This window comes from Nelumbo lutea, chromosome 3 (assembly GCF_056320005.1).
Source record: "Nelumbo lutea isolate HS-2025 chromosome 3, American lotus-T2T, whole genome shotgun sequence".
Taxonomy (NCBI): Eukaryota; Viridiplantae; Streptophyta; class Magnoliopsida; order Proteales; family Nelumbonaceae; genus Nelumbo; species Nelumbo lutea.
Window position 1 is genome coordinate 56,852,613 of NC_142686.1, and position 19,068 is coordinate 56,871,680.

Consider the following 19,068-nt stretch of genomic DNA (forward strand, 5'->3'; position numbering starts at 1 on the left):
ATAAATAAATAAATAAATTTAAAAAAAACAAGATCAAAAGCCAATATAAATATCTCTTGGAATCTGATATGCAAGTGATAAACAAGTGATTTACAAGATTGAAACTAGCCTAGAAGTCTAAGAGTTCTTGAAATCAGCACACTACCAAAGTTATTTGATTTTTTTTTTTTTTTTGGTTAGAACTTGACTTTTGAGAACAGTCACTTACAAAAACTCCAAACCTAATATCAATAAGTAGGTCTAAAATCTGTTGCAGTTAGGTCTGAAATAAGTTTGATCCCAAGAGCTTAAGACTTCTCTTTCAAGTCCCAACTTAAATGTCTTGTATGCCTCAGACCTGAAATCAGATCTGCAATTTTATAATGAAAGCAGCCTTGATTCAGATCTGAATACCATTACATCAAAAATATGAAGCTCTTTTTGGACCTCACAAACATTAGTCCTAATCCAATACAACCAATTCAGATTGGGTGCAAGTGATTTAAAAGATAACAAAACATCAAGTTCACAAAAATTTCAGATCATGTACTTATACTGCCTCAAATTCTCATGCACTTCAGAACTGATTTTACCATTCATGGCTTAAATTTTCATCAATGAGGCAAGTCTGATGCATCAAATTATGAATTGGGTGCTGTCACTACCCAAATTCACATCAAAATAGAGTGGGTTCAGGTCTGAGTTCAGATGAACTCAAATCTGAACCAAGCAGAATGCAGTCCTGCAACCGGCTGAACTCAGATCTGAACTTCAAATCTGAGTTTCAGATTTGAAAACTCACATGCTATTTTTTCATTGTTTTCTTTTTATTTTCTTTATCTTTTTTTTTTTTTTTTTTTTTTTTTTTTTATAAATCTAAAACAAAATACAGCAATGCAACCAAAATCTTTTTGGATGAGTGCAGGTCTGATTGATGAATGCAATTCAGATCTGAACTCATTTTAAATTTTTTTTTTTTTTTCGGTTGAGTGCTGCAGTTCTGCTATAGTAGATCTGAGTGCCGAACTCAGATCTGCAACACTCATGATTTTGTGATTTTTTTTTTTTTTTAGAGGGTAATAACTTCAAGATAGAAAGCAAAACAGGTCTCCTTTTGTTAAAATTAAACTGAAACAAGGAAAATAAAGTAATCTACTAAAGAGAAAAGATGCATAACTACAGTAATACAGCAGTTGCATTCAAAGCAAAAATGAAAAATTAAGCAAATTAAACCAACTATGAATGCAATGCTGAAGAACTACATCTACCAGCTACACTAAATCAACAATCAAATATGAAGTAGGTCAACAATGGGAAAGAGAGCTAACTAGATCAGCAGTGGAGTTTCATGCTAATTGCTGTACTGTAGCAGCCCTGCTACAGCTCTGAATGCTAGTGGAATGCACTGCTGCTTTTATTGAATATGTGAGGCATCACAATTATTCAATCCAAACACACATCCTCACCAAATTTAGATTGGGTACAAGTGGGTAAAGCCAAGAATTCAGTCCACCCAGAATTCATAGAATGCTCTGTATCAGTTCAGTCCTCACATCATATCAACTGCATTTCAGATTTGAATTTCTCTCATTCTTTGCTATCCATTCACCCTTGAGGCAGGTTGGATGTATCATAGGGTGGATTGGGGTAGTGATGGCACCCAATTCACCTCAAACTTGCATCGGTTCAGATCTGAGTTCAGAGGAATTCAGATCTGAACTGAGCAGATCTGTAACAGCAGAATTCAGATCTGAACTCAAGTCTGAGTTTGGATCTGAATTCTCAATTGCCTTACCTTCAGTTATTGCTACCAAATTGTTTTTGGGGAATAGCAGAAGTGCCCTAGGGTGAATTGGGGTGGTGATGACACCCAATTCCCCTCAAAATTTCATCAGTTCAGGTCTGAGTTCAGAGGAACTCAGATCTGAACTGTTGCAGATCTGCTGTAGCAGAATTCAGATCTGAACTCAGATCTGAGTTCTGATCCGAATTCTCAATTGCTCCTCTTATTGTTCAAAAGATCTCCCCTTTGTTTTTTTTAATTTGTTTTTTTCTTTTTGTAATGAAAGAAAGAGAAAAAAAAAAAAAATAAAGTCTGAAACACAAGCAACTCTTTTCGGCTGAGTGCTGCAGATCTGAAATCTACTGATCTGAGTGCCGAATGCAACTCAGATCTGCAACACTCATGTTTAAAAAATTTTTTTTCTTTTTTTTTTTATTTTTGAAGGGAACAACATCAAGATTGAATAGAAATCAAATATGCCTTTATTAAAATGAAACTGAAACCAAAAAAAAGAAAGTAATCTACTTAAGAAAGAAGAAACATAACTACAGTAGTACAGCAGTTGCAGTCCAAGCTGAAATGAAAAAGTTAGCAAATTAACCCAACTATGAATGCAATGCTGAATGAGATCAGATTAAGAATGCTCAATGTTTCCTAATATTGCTTCTCTAAATCCCCGGCAACGGCGCCAAAAACTTGATGTGTGGCTCATTGTGACACTAGCAAGTGCACTAGCCGTTCAAGTAATAAAGTAGTGAGTGAAGTATCGTTCCCACGAGGATTTAGGAAACAATTACCAATACTAAATTGAACATTTCTTATCTGATCAACAAATAAATCAAAACTCTAATGAAAGCTAAGAAATCCTAAATTAAAATCTATCTAAATCATTGGTCCAATTGCCTTCAATTCAGGTTAGAAGAGTAAGCAGTAAATGTCAATCTCAGAATTCAGCAATCTATCAATTTGGATCATTCGAATGAATCATGATTGAGCCTTGGTTTGGTGAAACCCCAAGGTCATGAACAGCCTCTCTCAAGCGCATGTTCATCCTATGCATGAGTGACGGTTCTTCTATCTCTAGCAAGAATCTAATCCCCATGCATGCATTTCTTCAAACACTTCTAAGGCATCAATTCAAATCTGAATTGATCACCAACTGAATTGTGCAAGTTATCTCTAACCTTGCACTCAATTCAGTTCTTGAATAGTAGATCTGAATTCTTAGAGTCTCTCTCAAGCACTCTAGGAATTCCAAGCTGTAGATTAATTCGCCCAATCTGAAATTTGCAGATCTGAATTCTCTTTCAAGCAATTCAGATCTTGCAATCTCAGATCTGAGAATTCAGATCTGAGTTTTGAAGGTTAGTTGGCCGAATTGATCTACAATCACACCCTTATTCAAGAAACTTCAAGTACAATGCATGATCATTTGAATGAATCAAAAAGAATTAGATTGCTGAACTGAAATTTTACAAGCTGAAATACATCAAGGAAGAATGGAAACAAGGAGAAAGAAGAAAGAACATATAACTAAGAAACTGAATTCAAATCAAAAGAGAATGAAACTACAAATGATTTATTACAAAAAATCTTTGAATCACAATCCCTCAATTCGAACTCACCTTCTTCTTCTAGCTTGCTTGTCTTGAACTTCCTTCAGCCCTTCTTCTTCTTCTTCCTTGCGCCTAGCCTTCTTCTCTTCTCTTCTCTCAAGGTGGCTGAACCTCTAAGAGTGGGAGAGCCTTTCTCTCAAGCAATTGAACCACTTTCTCCCCTCCTAGAGGCCTCCTTATATAGTTTTTCAAGGGGGCTCTTGCCCCTTCTTGAAGCCTCTAGAATGGGGTGTATTACACCCCTCATGAATCTTCTAGAGTGCTCCCTCCTTCTCTTCAAGAAACTCCTAGAAGTTGCCGCCCCTAGCTCCCTTTGGGCTGCTATTTGGGCTACAACTTAGCTTGCTTTTGAGCTCATGTGGGCTACACTCTAGGCTGTTATTTGGGCTAAAAATGGGCCTTCCTTGCTGGGCCGAATTCTCCTCATAGCTAGGCTTCTTCCCTTGGATTTTCCAAAGAGTTTCACTTGCTCTTCTTGGGCCGAATGAAATTCTCTTGCTCTCATGGCTGGGCCGGGCTGAACTTGATAAATTTTTGGGTTTTCTTTTCTTGCTTTTGCCTTCTTTTTGTTGATTTGGCTCCCCCTGAAATCTTTCTTGCAATCAAGCTAAAATACGGCAAAAATTTAATTAAACCATTATAAAATTTCATGCAAAAACCTCATAAAATATAGATAAATTGTAAGTTCATCAAATACCCCCACACTTAAGCTTTTGCTTGTCCTCAAGCAAAGACATCAGCCATAAACTTAACATTCCCCCCTTCTGTTCTCACCATTTACCTGGTGAACTTTTTAAGATAGAAATGCATTGAGTAGTCGGGGAACTTTTGTAAGTGCTTAACTCTTATTCTTGTAAATTACCATTTAAGATATGTATCAGATCCGAGGAAAGGAGAATATGAATTTCATCATAGTCTAGCCTTCACTCCTAATTCATATATAAATCAGCTCTTTAATTGTCAAGGTTAATAATCAAATTTCACTGAGTTTCACATCTGTAACTAAATCTCAATGAGAGTTCAACTTTAGAGTGCCCCTTTGAACCTCGATTGTCACCACAATTACTTATTTCTAAGGGTGAGTGCATTTTATGCTCCATCTCACCTTTTTTTTTTTTTTCTTTTTTTTTTCTTTTCGGTGTGAGTGCATTTTATGCTCCATCTCACACTTTTCTCTCTCTTTTTTTTTTTTTTTTTTTTTTTGGTGTGAGTGCATCTTATGCTCCATCTCACACTGGTCACTTGTTTGAGGTAGGTAAATAGGACTCATGTTCTAAGCTGCTAGTTTTACTATTCAGCTCAGAATAGCGGAGTCAATTTGGGCTTTTGTCCTTCTTTGCAATTATTGAACCTCAAGAATTAGCACTTCAGATGTGCACTAGCTCTCTTGACCATTAACAATGAAATCAAGGGCTTCCATACACATGAAGGAAGTTAGGGCTAGTCATGCTGAAAGGCATATTCAGCTCCCCTTTTCTCCTGCATAAATCAAATTGGGTCATTTACAAGAATAAAAACTTAACAAGTACATCAGTCTCCCTCAACTCATTGAATTCCTTCTTAAAAAAAATCATCAAATAAATAGTAATGAACTTGAGGGGTTCCAGTCTTTTTTTTTTTTTTTTTTTTTTTTGTGATGTCATTGCTTGCATATGTGTGTTGGGGTGCATGGTTTCAGCCCCCATACCCTAGCCTCGGGCTCACTCCCCCACACTTAAGATGAACATTGTCCTCAATGTTCGTAGTGTTAGGCAGTAACAATAAAACTAGCAAGCGCATCATCAAGTAATAGGAGGTATTTAGAGGACTTCCCTGAAGATCATTTTCCAGATATGCAAGAGTTCTTTTGGTGGGAGCCTCTTCTGCTAGAATTTACTTGCAAGAGAGATCAAGAGCTTTGTTCTAACTAAAAATAATTTAAACCAAATAATAAAAAGACTACTATACACAATTCCAAACAATGTAAATAATTTAACCAGTCTGTAATACACAACAGAAACTTACAAGGCCAAGAAGTTTGAATTCTATCTAACAAAATAAATAAATAAATAAATTTAAAAAAAACAAGATCAAAAGCCAATATAAATATCTCTTGGAATCTGATATGCAAGTGATAAACAAGTGATTTACAAGATTGAAACTAGCCTAGAAGTCTAAGAGTTCTTGAAATCAGCACACTACCAAAGTTATTTGATTTTTTTTTTTTTTTTGGTTAGAACTTGACTTTTGAGAACAGTCACTTACAAAAACTCCAAACCTAATATCAATAAGTAGGTCTAAAATCTGTTGCAGTTAGGTCTGAAATAAGTTTGATCCCAAGAGCTTAAGACTTCTCTTTCAAGTCCCAACTTAAATGTCTTGTATGCCTCAGACCTGAAATCAGATCTGCAATTTTATAATGAAAGCAGCCTTGATTCAGATCTGAATACCATTACATCAAAAATATGAAGCTCTTTTTGGACCTCACAAACATTAGTCCTAATCCAATACAACCAATTCAGATTGGGTGCAAGTGATTTAAAAGATAACAAAACATCAAGTTCACAAAAATTTCAGATCATGTACTTATACTGCCTCAAATTCTCATGCACTTCAGAACTGATTTTACCATTCATGGCTTAAATTTTCATCAATGAGGCAAGTCTGATGCATCAAATTATGAATTGGGTGCTGTCACTACCCAAATTCACATCAAAATAGAGTGGGTTCAGGTCTGAGTTCAGATGAACTCAAATCTGAACCAAGCAGAATGCAGTCCTGCAACCGGCTGAACTCAGATCTGAACTTCAAATCTGAGTTTCAGATTTGAAAACTCACATGCTATTTTTTCATTGTTTTCTTTTTATTTTCTTTATCTTTTTTTTTTTTTTTTTTTTTTTTTTTTTTTATAAATCTAAAACAAAATACAGCAATGCAACCAAAATCTTTTTGGATGAGTGCAGGTCTGATTGATGAATGCAATTCAGATCTGAACTCATTTTAAATTTTTTTTTTTTTTCGGTTGAGTGCTGCAGTTCTGCTATAGTAGATCTGAGTGCCGAACTCAGATCTGCAACACTCATGATTTTGTGATTTTTTTTTTTTTTAGAGGGTAATAACTTCAAGATAGAAAGCAAAACAGGTCTCCTTTTGTTAAAATTAAACTGAAACAAGGAAAATAAAGTAATCTACTAAAGAGAAAAGATGCATAACTACAGTAATACAGCAGTTGCATTCAAAGCAAAAATGAAAAATTAAGCAAATTAAACCAACTATGAATGCAATGCTGAAGAACTACATCTACCAGCTACACTAAATCAACAATCAAATATGAAGTAGGTCAACAATGGGAAAGAGAGCTAACTAGATCAGCAGTGGAGTTTCATGCTAATTGCTGTACTGTAGCAGCCCTGCTACAGCTCTGAATGCTAGTGGAATGCACTGCTGCTTTTATTGAATATGTGAGGCATCACAATTATTCAATCCAAACACACATCCTCACCAAATTTAGATTGGGTACAAGTGGGTAAAGCCAAGAATTCAGTCCACCCAGAATTCATAGAATGCTCTGTATCAGTTCAGTCCTCACATCATATCAACTGCATTTCAGATTTGAATTTCTCTCATTCTTTGCTATCCATTCACCCTTGAGGCAGGTTGGATGTATCATAGGGTGGATTGGGGTAGTGATGGCACCCAATTCACCTCAAACTTGCATCGGTTCAGATCTGAGTTCAGAGGAATTCAGATCTGAACTGAGCAGATCTGTAACAGCAGAATTCAGATCTGAACTCAAGTCTGAGTTTGGATCTGAATTCTCAATTGCCTTACCTTCAGTTATTGCTACCAAATTGTTTTTGGGGAATAGCAGAAGTGCCCTAGGGTGAATTGGGGTGGTGATGACACCCAATTCCCCTCAAAATTTCATCAGTTCAGGTCTGAGTTCAGAGGAACTCAGATCTGAACTGTTGCAGATCTGCTGTAGCAGAATTCAGATCTGAACTCAGATCTGAGTTCTGATCCGAATTCTCAATTGCTCCTCTTATTGTTCAAAAGATCTCCCCTTTGTTTTTTTTAATTTGTTTTTTTCTTTTTGTAATGAAAGAAAGAGAAAAAAAAAAAATAAAGTCTGAAACACAAGCAACTCTTTTCGGCTGAGTGCTGCAGATCTGAAATCTACTGATCTGAGTGCCGAATGCAACTCAGATCTGCAACACTCATGTTTAAAAAATTTTTTTTCTTTTTTTTTTTATTTTTGAAGGGAACAACATCAAGATTGAATAGAAATCAAATATGCCTTTATTAAAATGAAACTGAAACCAAAAAAAAGAAAGTAATCTACTTAAGAAAGAAGAAACATAACTACAGTAGTACAGCAGTTGCAGTCCAAGCTGAAATGAAAAAGTTAGCAAATTAACCCAACTATGAATGCAATGCTGAATGAGATCAGATTAAGAATGCTCAATGTTTCCTAATATTGCTTCTCTAAATCCCCGGCAACGGCGCCAAAAACTTGATGTGTGGCTCATTGTGACACTAGCAAGTGCACTAGCCGTTCAAGTAATAAAGTAGTGAGTGAAGTATCGTTCCCACGAGGATTTAGGAAACAATTACCAATACTAAATTGAACATTTCTTATCTGATCAACAAATAAATCAAAACTCTAATGAAAGCTAAGAAATCCTAAATTAAAATCTATCTAAATCATTGGTCCAATTGCCTTCAATTCAGGTTAGAAGAGTAAGCAGTAAATGTCAATCTCAGAATTCAGCAATCTATCAATTTGGATCATTCGAATGAATCATGATTGAGCCTTGGTTTGGTGAAACCCCAAGGTCATGAACAGCCTCTCTCAAGCGCATGTTCATCCTATGCATGAGTGACGGTTCTTCTATCTCTAGCAAGAATCTAATCCCCATGCATGCATTTCTTCAAACACTTCTAAGGCATCAATTCAAATCTGAATTGATCACCAACTGAATTGTGCAAGTTATCTCTAACCTTGCACTCAATTCAGTTCTTGAATAGTAGATCTGAATTCTTAGAGTCTCTCTCAAGCACTCTAGGAATTCCAAGCTGTAGATTAATTCGCCCAATCTGAAATTTGCAGATCTGAATTCTCTTTCAAGCAATTCAGATCTTGCAATCTCAGATCTGAGAATTCAGATCTGAGTTTTGAAGGTTAGTTGGCCGAATTGATCTACAATCACACCCTTATTCAAGAAACTTCAAGTACAATGCATGATCATTTGAATGAATCAAAAAGAATTAGATTGCTGAACTGAAATTTTACAAGCTGAAATACATCAAGGAAGAATGGAAACAAGGAGAAAGAAGAAAGAACATATAACTAAGAAACTGAATTCAAATCAAAAGAGAATGAAACTACAAATGATTTATTACAAAAAATCTTTGAATCACAATCCCTCAATTCGAACTCACCTTCTTCTTCTAGCTTGCTTGTCTTGAACTTCCTTCAGCCCTTCTTCTTCTTCTTCCTTGCGCCTAGCCTTCTTCTCTTCTCTTCTCTCAAGGTGGCTGAACCTCTAAGAGTGGGAGAGCCTTTCTCTCAAGCAATTGAACCACTTTCTCCCCTCCTAGAGGCCTCCTTATATAGTTTTTCAAGGGGGCTCTTGCCCCTTCTTGAAGCCTCTAGAATGGGGTGTATTACACCCCTCATGAATCTTCTAGAGTGCTCCCTCCTTCTCTTCAAGAAACTCCTAGAAGTTGCCGCCCCTAGCTCCCTTTGGGCTGCTATTTGGGCTACAACTTAGCTTGCTTTTGAGCTCATGTGGGCTACACTCTAGGCTGTTATTTGGGCTAAAAATGGGCCTTCCTTGCTGGGCCGAATTCTCCTCATAGCTAGGCTTCTTCCCTTGGATTTTCCAAAGAGTTTCACTTGCTCTTCTTGGGCCGAATGAAATTCTCTTGCTCTCATGGCTGGGCCGGGCTGAACTTGATAAATTTTTGGGTTTTCTTTTCTTGCTTTTGCCTTCTTTTTGTTGATTTGGCTCCCCCTGAAATCTTTCTTGCAATCAAGCTAAAATACGGCAAAAATTTAATTAAACCATTATAAAATTTCATGCAAAAACCTCATAAAATATAGATAAATTGTAAGTTCATCATCGGTCCATTCATTGAGTTGAGTATTTTTGCCCAGTGATCCTAAACCAAAAGTAGCACGACCCAACCAACCCAACACTCATCTCGTGTATGGATATGATGCGACGATCCGTCTCACATATGGTCACGACCCGAGGCCCATCTTGGGTACGGTCCTAACCCGTTAACTTGGGGACTTGTAGTGCGCACTGTCCTCACCCAGTGCCGAGACCTGTCTCCTCCATAGTCCCCCAGCTCGCCAATAGTAGCACCCATCCTACACATGGTCACGACACAACCATTCATCACCCGTATCTCACACAGTGACCACCAGCCGAGGCCGATGCCTCGCACAGATTCCCACAATACGAGTAAAGTGCATAACCAAGGGGCACATATGTCTCATACCCGTACATAGCACGGTACCAAACTCCCTGAAGCCGAGGCCGATGCCTCTACACGATTGGTCCTCCACAACACTCCTCAGAGGCAAAATCAAAGCCTAAGTTGACCCCATTGTGATCAAAGACAAAGTACCTCTTTGACAAGCCAAAGCCAAGGTCGAGGTCCTCATCAAAGAAAACCACTCAATGCCTCCCAATAAGGATAACACAATCTCATCGGTTTAGCTGAGGTCCTCAACTAAGACCTCCACCACGGCCTCAAGAGTGGGGGGCAAATGATATAGTCACTTATGGCAGACCAATGGCATGCCCACGCATGGCAGAGGGTGTCGTACAAACCCAATAGAGACGTCGTGTGGAGCAAAAGCCAACATGCAATGCAGCTCCCTCCCCCCCTCCCCACCACACCACACACGTCTAAGCTGTCCCATCTTACACCTCGTCCACCTCTCATCACACCCTCACTAACTCGATCATCAGAGTCTAGTTAATCTACACTGTAACATAATTACCTTATTACCCTTGGCCCATCCAATGCTGCAACATTAATCAAAATAAAATCATAAAAACAAAGCTGTTATAAATCGGTATCAGTTTGGATCCGCTGAAAAGACCCAACCAATTGATAGCGTTAGAATACTGGATAGTTCCTTCACGTGCTAATGGCAGATTTTGAAGCTCTTCCATCGTGATAAGTGGGTTGTGTTCTGTCTATAAAGGATGTTTTCGTCCTTTTAAGATTATTATTACTTAATCGGGTATTCCGCTTCAGGGGCAGATATCGTACACGTTTATAATTAGATGTCATACACGTGTTTAGAGCAAATTGGACGTCAATCAAAAAATGTACGGTATATGCGCTGTTGCCGTAAATGAGCATTCCAAAATGCGAATTTATGTTGATGGAGAGTTAGTTGGAATTTTCTCACATAGAAAATAAATCTGATTTAATACGATTCGTTTTTATTTGCGCAAGCACGGATGGCGATTTTTCCAGCTGAATTTAATATGATTCGTATTTATATGCGCATATAGGCATAAGCGATATCACATCTGCACCCCACAAACAAACGCCCTACATCCACATCTCAGCGTTAATAGCAACATCTCTTTGAATTATCAATGCGACATGTTTTTAATATACGGTTGGGATATGTTGTTGGGCACCGCACCCTTATGGGGTGCAGATGTGAATTTGGCATTGGTATTTATAGCAATTTTCTCATTTTTGCCAGTTACCCGGTTTGATACCCGACCAGGGATGATATCCGATAGGGACGAGGACAGGGATCGGAGAAAATTTTCGTTTGTCATTTCTGTAAGACAGCAGATTCATTAGAATCTCAACCTTGCCCCTTCCTTGAATGGAGATTTACTACCCACAAATTGTATCTACATCCATACCCATAGAGCTCCACCACCATTTATTGGGAACATCTCCCCATGAATGACAAGGGAGATACTCCCAATATACAATTGTGATGTCTTGTGGGTAGAGAAGTGGGAACATCTCGTGGATAGCAGATCCGAGCTCTTTACAAATATGGAGGCTATTGGACGATTAACTCCAGAATTCACATCTGCATCCCACTAGGGGGTGCCCCACAGCACATCCCCACCTTATATTGGGAACATCTCCCAATGATTTCTCATAATCTCCTATACTTGTTTCGGGAGATGTTACCAATACAAGGTGAAGATGTGGTGTAGGGCATTGTAGGGTGCAGATATATATGAACTCTAAACTCCAAACTGTAACAATTCTACTATGAGATTCATTCTCCTCGCTATCAGATCTAAACCTCGCTTAAATCAATCTTTAGTGGTGAACTATCTTTGCTTTAACCAAACTAAATCTAGGGATGACATTGTTATTCCACCAAACTCACAATTAGGTTAGGTTGTGTTTGGTTTGAAGGAGAAAGGTGGGGAAACCTTTACAAACCTTGTATGAATTTTTCTACCTTTCCCTTCCTTTCCCTGTTTTTTCCTTTAAACCAAACATAGCCTTAAAGATAACCGTCTTCGTTTTGGTTTTAGTTTTTTTGTCATGTAAAAGTAACATCAAGAAGCGAGAGGCGGAGCCATGCACATTTTTTAGGACAAAATGTCTAACAAATAGGGCTGTAAATAAGTCAAATCTGAATTGATGTAAGAGTTGGATTGGATATCTCTTATAATTATAATAAAAAGAAACAAATCAGAAAATCAAATCCATTAAGGCTATGTTTGGTTTGAAGGAAAAGGTAGGGAAAGGAAGAGAAAGATATGGAATCTTTACAACCCTTGTATTGATTTCCCTGTCTTTCCTTTCTTTTCCCTACATTTTCCTTCAAACCAAACATAAACAAAGTTATCAGGTTGAATTCGGATATACCACAATTTGATCCAATAAGATCTGATTCGATCACTTAGTTATGAAATGTTATTTATATTATATTATAGATTATGGTAAATAATATATAGATTATTTATATAATTATATATTATATTATCTACATTATATCATCAATTTTTTGTTACAATCCAAATGGAATTAAGCATCCAATATGATAATCAAATTTAAATTTGAACCATAATCTTAAAAATCCGATAGATTCTTATCGAATTTGAAACAATTGAATTTCTTATTGAATCAAAATCAATATCAATATACCCCTTATTGAATTTAATTTGATCCATTTGCAGCCCTACAAACATATGAGCAATAACATGGTTTAGAAACAAATGACATTATTTAATTGGATCAATAGACAAGATGGTAGAATTAAATTAGTAGAAACTAGCAGGGACTCGTGCAATGCATGGACTTTGTTAAGTGAAAGTTAAACAATAAAAACATATAAGAGTGGACAATTGTTTTGTATTTTTAACTCTTATATATTATTTTAAATATATTTTTTTTCAATATAAAAATAACAATAATTAATTTCAGCTAGGATTGTTCATCAAATTGATGAAACCAACCCGGCCCAACTTAACCCGAGTTGGTTGGTTTTTTGGTATTTTCGATCGGTTCTAGTTCAACAATTTCCCAACCCGACCATGTTGGGTTAATTTTAGTTTGGCCATTTGTAAATTGAACCAACTTGACCATATTTTATATTTTAAATATAATTTTTTTAATATAGGAAAGTGGGAAAGTTCCCATATTTCTTTGTCTAAAATATTTTATATTGTAAATATAATTTTTTTTAATTTATCTTTCAATAACATCATTGTTTTTTTTTTTATTTTAAATTTAATTTTTAAGTTTAAATCTTTTGAACCAATCGACCAAATTGAAAATTGTGTTTTCAACCCGGCATTGACCCGGCCAATTGAATCGTTTGAACTATCACTTGGCCTTGATTCTAGGTCCGTTTCTATTGAAACCCATCCTTCAGTAAAAAACTGTTAACTTGGACAAAAACTGTCTGGCTCGGATGATTCAATTATCAACCCATTCATTGGGTCGCGATTGCACACATAATGTATGTGCAAACTTTCAAAGGCCATAACTTTACACTCCGATGTCTGATTGAGGTAATTTTTGTTTTGACTTTGGATAATTTTTTGAGCTTTATGCATCACAAGGTGTTGTGGCCACCTTGCCTCGATATTTTTGTGAAAAAAACTCTTTTTTGGTTTCAAATAATAATTTTTAATATTTTTTGTAAATAAAAATTAAAAATAAATTAAATAAAAAATAACACATATATTATATGTAAAACATAATTATACACTATTTATTGACATAATATACACCTTGCCTCGCTATATATTAAGGATTAAAGTATCGGTATCTGGTATCATATCGTACAGTTTGGATACGTGTATGGATACACTAAAAAAATAATACAAATTTCATAGATACATCAATTATGCTAATTTTAAAAGTCAAAATAGCCACAAATAAAGTATAAATACATAAAAATGTATATTTTAATGATAAAGAAATATATTTCTAATCTATCAATCAAGAGTCCAAGACTCATATTATATAGTTGTTACAAAATAAAACATGCACAAAACCATTACTATGTTAAATTTTGTAAATCCAAGACACAAAACATATGCAATTATTATATTTTAATTAATATAGCAATTTCTATTTTTACTTTTCAACATTGACAAAAAAGTCAATTAAATATTAAATTTTAAAATGTTTGATAATATCAAAATTATTATCATATGAAATTCATATTTTTCTACATAAATTATTATCATATTTTTACTTTAATCTTAACTGAAAATATATCAAAATTATTAAAATTTCTAAGATACATATCATATGAAATTGATAATTTTTAGTTACTAAAGTAACAATTTCATTATTAACATTTTTATTTCTATTAATTTTCTAAAATAAAAAATCATTTTTATATAAATTTAAATTAGTGGATTTGATCAATTTAATTTAATATTATATTCTTGAATATTTTGTAAATATTATTTTTTATTTTTATAAATAATAAATATGTAACTTTTTAGTCTTAATTAAAATATTAATGAATAATTTATAGAAAGTATATTAAAGTTTGAAGATACATATAATATAATGTACAAATTTATGAATTTTAAGTATTAAAATAATTATTCTATTATTAATATTTTTATTTGTATAAATTTATTGAGAGTGAAAAACAATTCTTTGATATAAATGTAAATTTAGTAGATTGTTTACTTCATTAATGTTTATAAAATATTAATTTTAATGCTATTTTTTATTTTAAGTTTTTCTTTTCAAACATAAACATATATTATTTATTTAGATTGCATGTTAATAATGAAGTTAATAACAATTATTTTATTTTGCTTGATATCACAAGTTGCATGATGGTGTAGTGGCTAAAGATGTTAGTTGCATAGTGGCGTAGGTGTCAGGACTTGAGTTTGAGTCTTAGCAAACACGTTTTTAAATAAGAGAATCACACGTATCAATGTGTATCGACACGTACCGGTCCGTATCGGTTGATACAGTGCGATAGCGATACACACCGATATTAACCTGTATCTTGTTGATACACATGATTGAATGTGTATTGTACTAGTAGTAGCTTATCTTGTATCGGGCATATCGTATCGATATTTTAATATATATATATATATATATATATATATATATATATATATATATACATACACATTTATATATGTATATAAATATATATTTATTTAAATATATAGAGTGCTGATGTAGAATGGTCTGACTCGTGACTTGGAGGAAAAAGCAAGTCGGCCTCTGGGTGGGTTTTTAAAACATTGACTGATACAACTAATATTAGCTGATTTTCACTAATAACCAATCAGTTTCAAGTAACCAATTCCCCAACCTGACCATGTCAATTTAATTAGCCAAACAATCTCCAACCGAACTAACTAGTGAACACTCGTAATTTAAGCTAAATTAAGAGTCTAATCACTGACAAATAACAATAGTTTTATCTCAAATAATTATTGAAAACTTATTGCAAAAATACACAATTATTGAAAATAAATTTATAACGAAAATACAAATAAAAAACTAATAAAAATAAAATAATTATGAAAAATACAATAAGTAGTAAAAATATATTAAATTACACAATAAATGGTGTAATGAAAACAAATAATGACTATAAATAAAAAATATTTAAAAATTTTTTGTTTACAATTTTATTTAGTTACTTTCTAAATTATTTATATTTGATATTGTTATTATAAAAAAATATTAAATTTATTATATTTTTTTTGTGTTTTTGATAAATTTTTTAAAGTTATTACATAATTTCGTAATTTAATCTGTTTTCTAAATTTTAAGTAATATTTAAGATATGATTTAGTTATTAATTTTTTTTATGTTTAGAATATTTAAGAATTAATTGTTTAAAATATTACTTAGTTATTTAAATAATATCACTTTTAAATTTTTTAAGATATTAATTATTTATAAAATTTAAGAATCCATAAAATTATAATTTAAACTATTCTTACATAATTTTTTGTTAATTTTGTAAAACACAAAATTATTATTATTTTAAATATTATGAAAATATATTATAATTATTTTTCTAATTTTAATAAATTTTTAAATTTATTACATAGTTTTGTTATTTTAACTCTTTTATATTTAGTTATGTTAAATATTTCCTTATTTAAAATATTTAATTATTTAAAGAATGTGTAAAATATTTAATAATTTTTTTATTTAAATTTTAAATGATATTATATTTTTTAATTTCATATTTTTATAATTTGGATAACATTTACATAATTTTTTATTTAAAATATTTATTAAATATATGATAATTATTTTTTGTATTTTTAATGAATATTTAAATGTTTTTAAATAATTTTATTGTAATATTTAAATATTACGTTTTTAGATATTTAAAAATTGGTGCTTTACAATTTTATTTAGTTACTTTCTAAATTATATATATTTGACATTGTTATTATAAAAAAATATTAAATTTATTATATTTTTTGTGTTTTTGATAAATTTTTTAAAGTTATTACATAATTTCGTAATTTAATCTGTTTTCTAAATTTTAAGTAATATTTAAGATATGATTTAGTTATTAATTTTTTTTATATTTAGAATATTTAAGAATTAGTTGTTTAAAATATTACTTAGTTATTTAAATAATACCATTTTTTTAATTTTAAGATATTAATTATTTATAAAATTTAAGAATCCATAAAATTATAATTTATACTATTCTTACATAACTTTTTATTAATTTTGTAAAACACAAAATTATTATTATTTTAAATATTATGAAAATATATTATAATTATTTTTCTACTTTTAATAAATTTGTAAATTTATTACATATTTTTGTTATTTTAACTATTGAAAATTTAGTTATGTTAATTATTTCCTTATTTAAAATATTTAATTATTTAAAGAATTTGTAAAACATTTAATAATTTTTGTTATTTAAAGTTTAAATGATATTATATTTTTTAATTTCATATTTTTATAATTTGAATAACATTTACATAATTTTGTTATTTAAATATTTATTAAATATATTATAATTATTTTTTGTATTTTTAATAAATATTTTAAAGTTTTTAAATAATTTTATTGTGATATTTAAATAATTGTTAAATTTTTTAATTCAAACTTTTTAAGATAGAAATAGATGAAAAAGTAGGGGAGAGGATAGATAGTAATTGGAGGTAATTTATGAGAGAAATTCTCTCCTAAATTAGAGATAATTTAGTAGAAAGTGGGGGATAATGGTGTCACGTGGCTTGGCTTGAGGAGAATAGGAACAAATTAGTGTAAGGATTGGTTTTACAAAGGACTCTTGTATCTTTCCTAAAAACACAAGTGTTCACTATATGAATTTTATTAGTTTCTTAGGCTGAGTTTGAAAGGAGTACAAATGCAAATATGTAGAGTGCAAAACCTTATATTTTATATGTATTCATGCTGTACATAGTTGCATTTGTACTCTTTCCAAACTGAGCCTTAATAACAAGGAGAGCAAAGGGGGGGGGGGGGCGAGATAATACAAATTTGTAGAGTACAAAACCTTGAAATTTGTATTATTTTGTATGTATTTGTACTGTACATATTTAAATTTGTACTCCTTCCAAATTGAGCCTTATGTGAAACACATGTGACATCGATTGTTTCGAGTCTTTTGACCAATATTTTGCAAGTGACCATTTTGAACCAACCCCTGGCAAGGAAAATCCCAATTAGGTGCAGTTGATGGTTGACATGGGGTGTTAAACAGTCCCTATTGCAACTATCAAGTGCAGCCAACCTAGACATCATCAGTGCTCATGGTTAGTGATGGCAAACCCCACCTAGAAATCAAATGTGTATTTGGTTCCGTTTACATTTATTGAGTAAATGGTGCCACATAGGCACTCCATCAGCAAAGGCCTCATTAAAAACAAACATTGATTTCTGTGTGTCTTTTCCATTTCAGGAAGCTTCATTTTGGAGCTTCCTAAAACGGGTAGGCATTAATTGGCACTTTCTGATGTGGTGCCTAATGGCGCTTATATGTCATAAACGCCCTCATTAATTACTTTTCTCAAATTTTCAGCCACACAAGTAAAAAACATTTACTCAATAAACATAAACGGAACCAAATGCCCTCCAAATCCCGGGAAAGGAAAGAACTTGGAAATGGATTTGCCTAAACCAAAATAGTTCTGGTTCCTTGGTTTTGATTGCCTCTGCCCCCTCCCATGGGATGTTTCATGCCAAGTTACTTGTTTCGGAGAGAGAGAGAGAGAGAGAGAGAGAGAGAGCTAATAACCATGAGAACTCCACATATGAGAACTATCATGATATGGGCCATCTGGCGTGGCCGAATTGAACTTCTCACAAGGATGATATGGAAAAAAGAATCAAATGGCTATGAAGAAAATAATATAATATTTCATATGTCAAAAAATTGGAGAAGAAAAATATAGCACACCTAAAGAGGTATAATTGGAAGGAAAAAAAAAAGAAAATATATGTATATTTTACAAAAATAAAAACATGTTAAATAAAGGGAGAGGAAAAAAAATACTTGGGTAAAATGACATTATCCTGTTTCCTCTCTAGAAAGACTACTTCTGAGAGAAGTCTCTTAAGGCAGCCCCCTATTACCAAGATAAGGCCTCTTTAATTTGGTGTGGCCACGCTCTTTGATATCAATATTGTGACTCCTTCCATTACAAAATCCAATGTAAATCACTACAACTGCCTCTTCAATTCCCTATTTTGTGTCATTTTTCCTCTTTCCCTCTCAATGAAAGAATCACCAAGATATGGAGAAGAAGACAAGACACTAAATATTTGAATGAAAATAGTTATGATGATTGATGAGTGTTCCTTTCACGTGTGAACAGGAAGGAAAAACAAAGAAACAATGAAAACTAAAAAAATAGAAACTAATCTATAATGATAGAAGAGAGATAATCTTTAACAATATGTTTCCTAGAAATAAGGGATTATGGATTAGGTAGAAAGTGAGCTCAAAAATCACTTCTAATTTTCTAGGTTTCTTAATTACAAAACTATTAGAAAAATTGATTGGTTTCCTATTATACACTTGGCATGTCGAACCTCAGTTTGACAACAAACGTGAATTCAATATAAAAAGTGTTATTAGTGCAACTTGAACCCAAGACCAAACAATGCATTTTTAACCACTAAGCCAACTTTTATTTCATATTAATAAGTGGAATACATTAATTGTTACTACTTAATATCTACATAAAATCT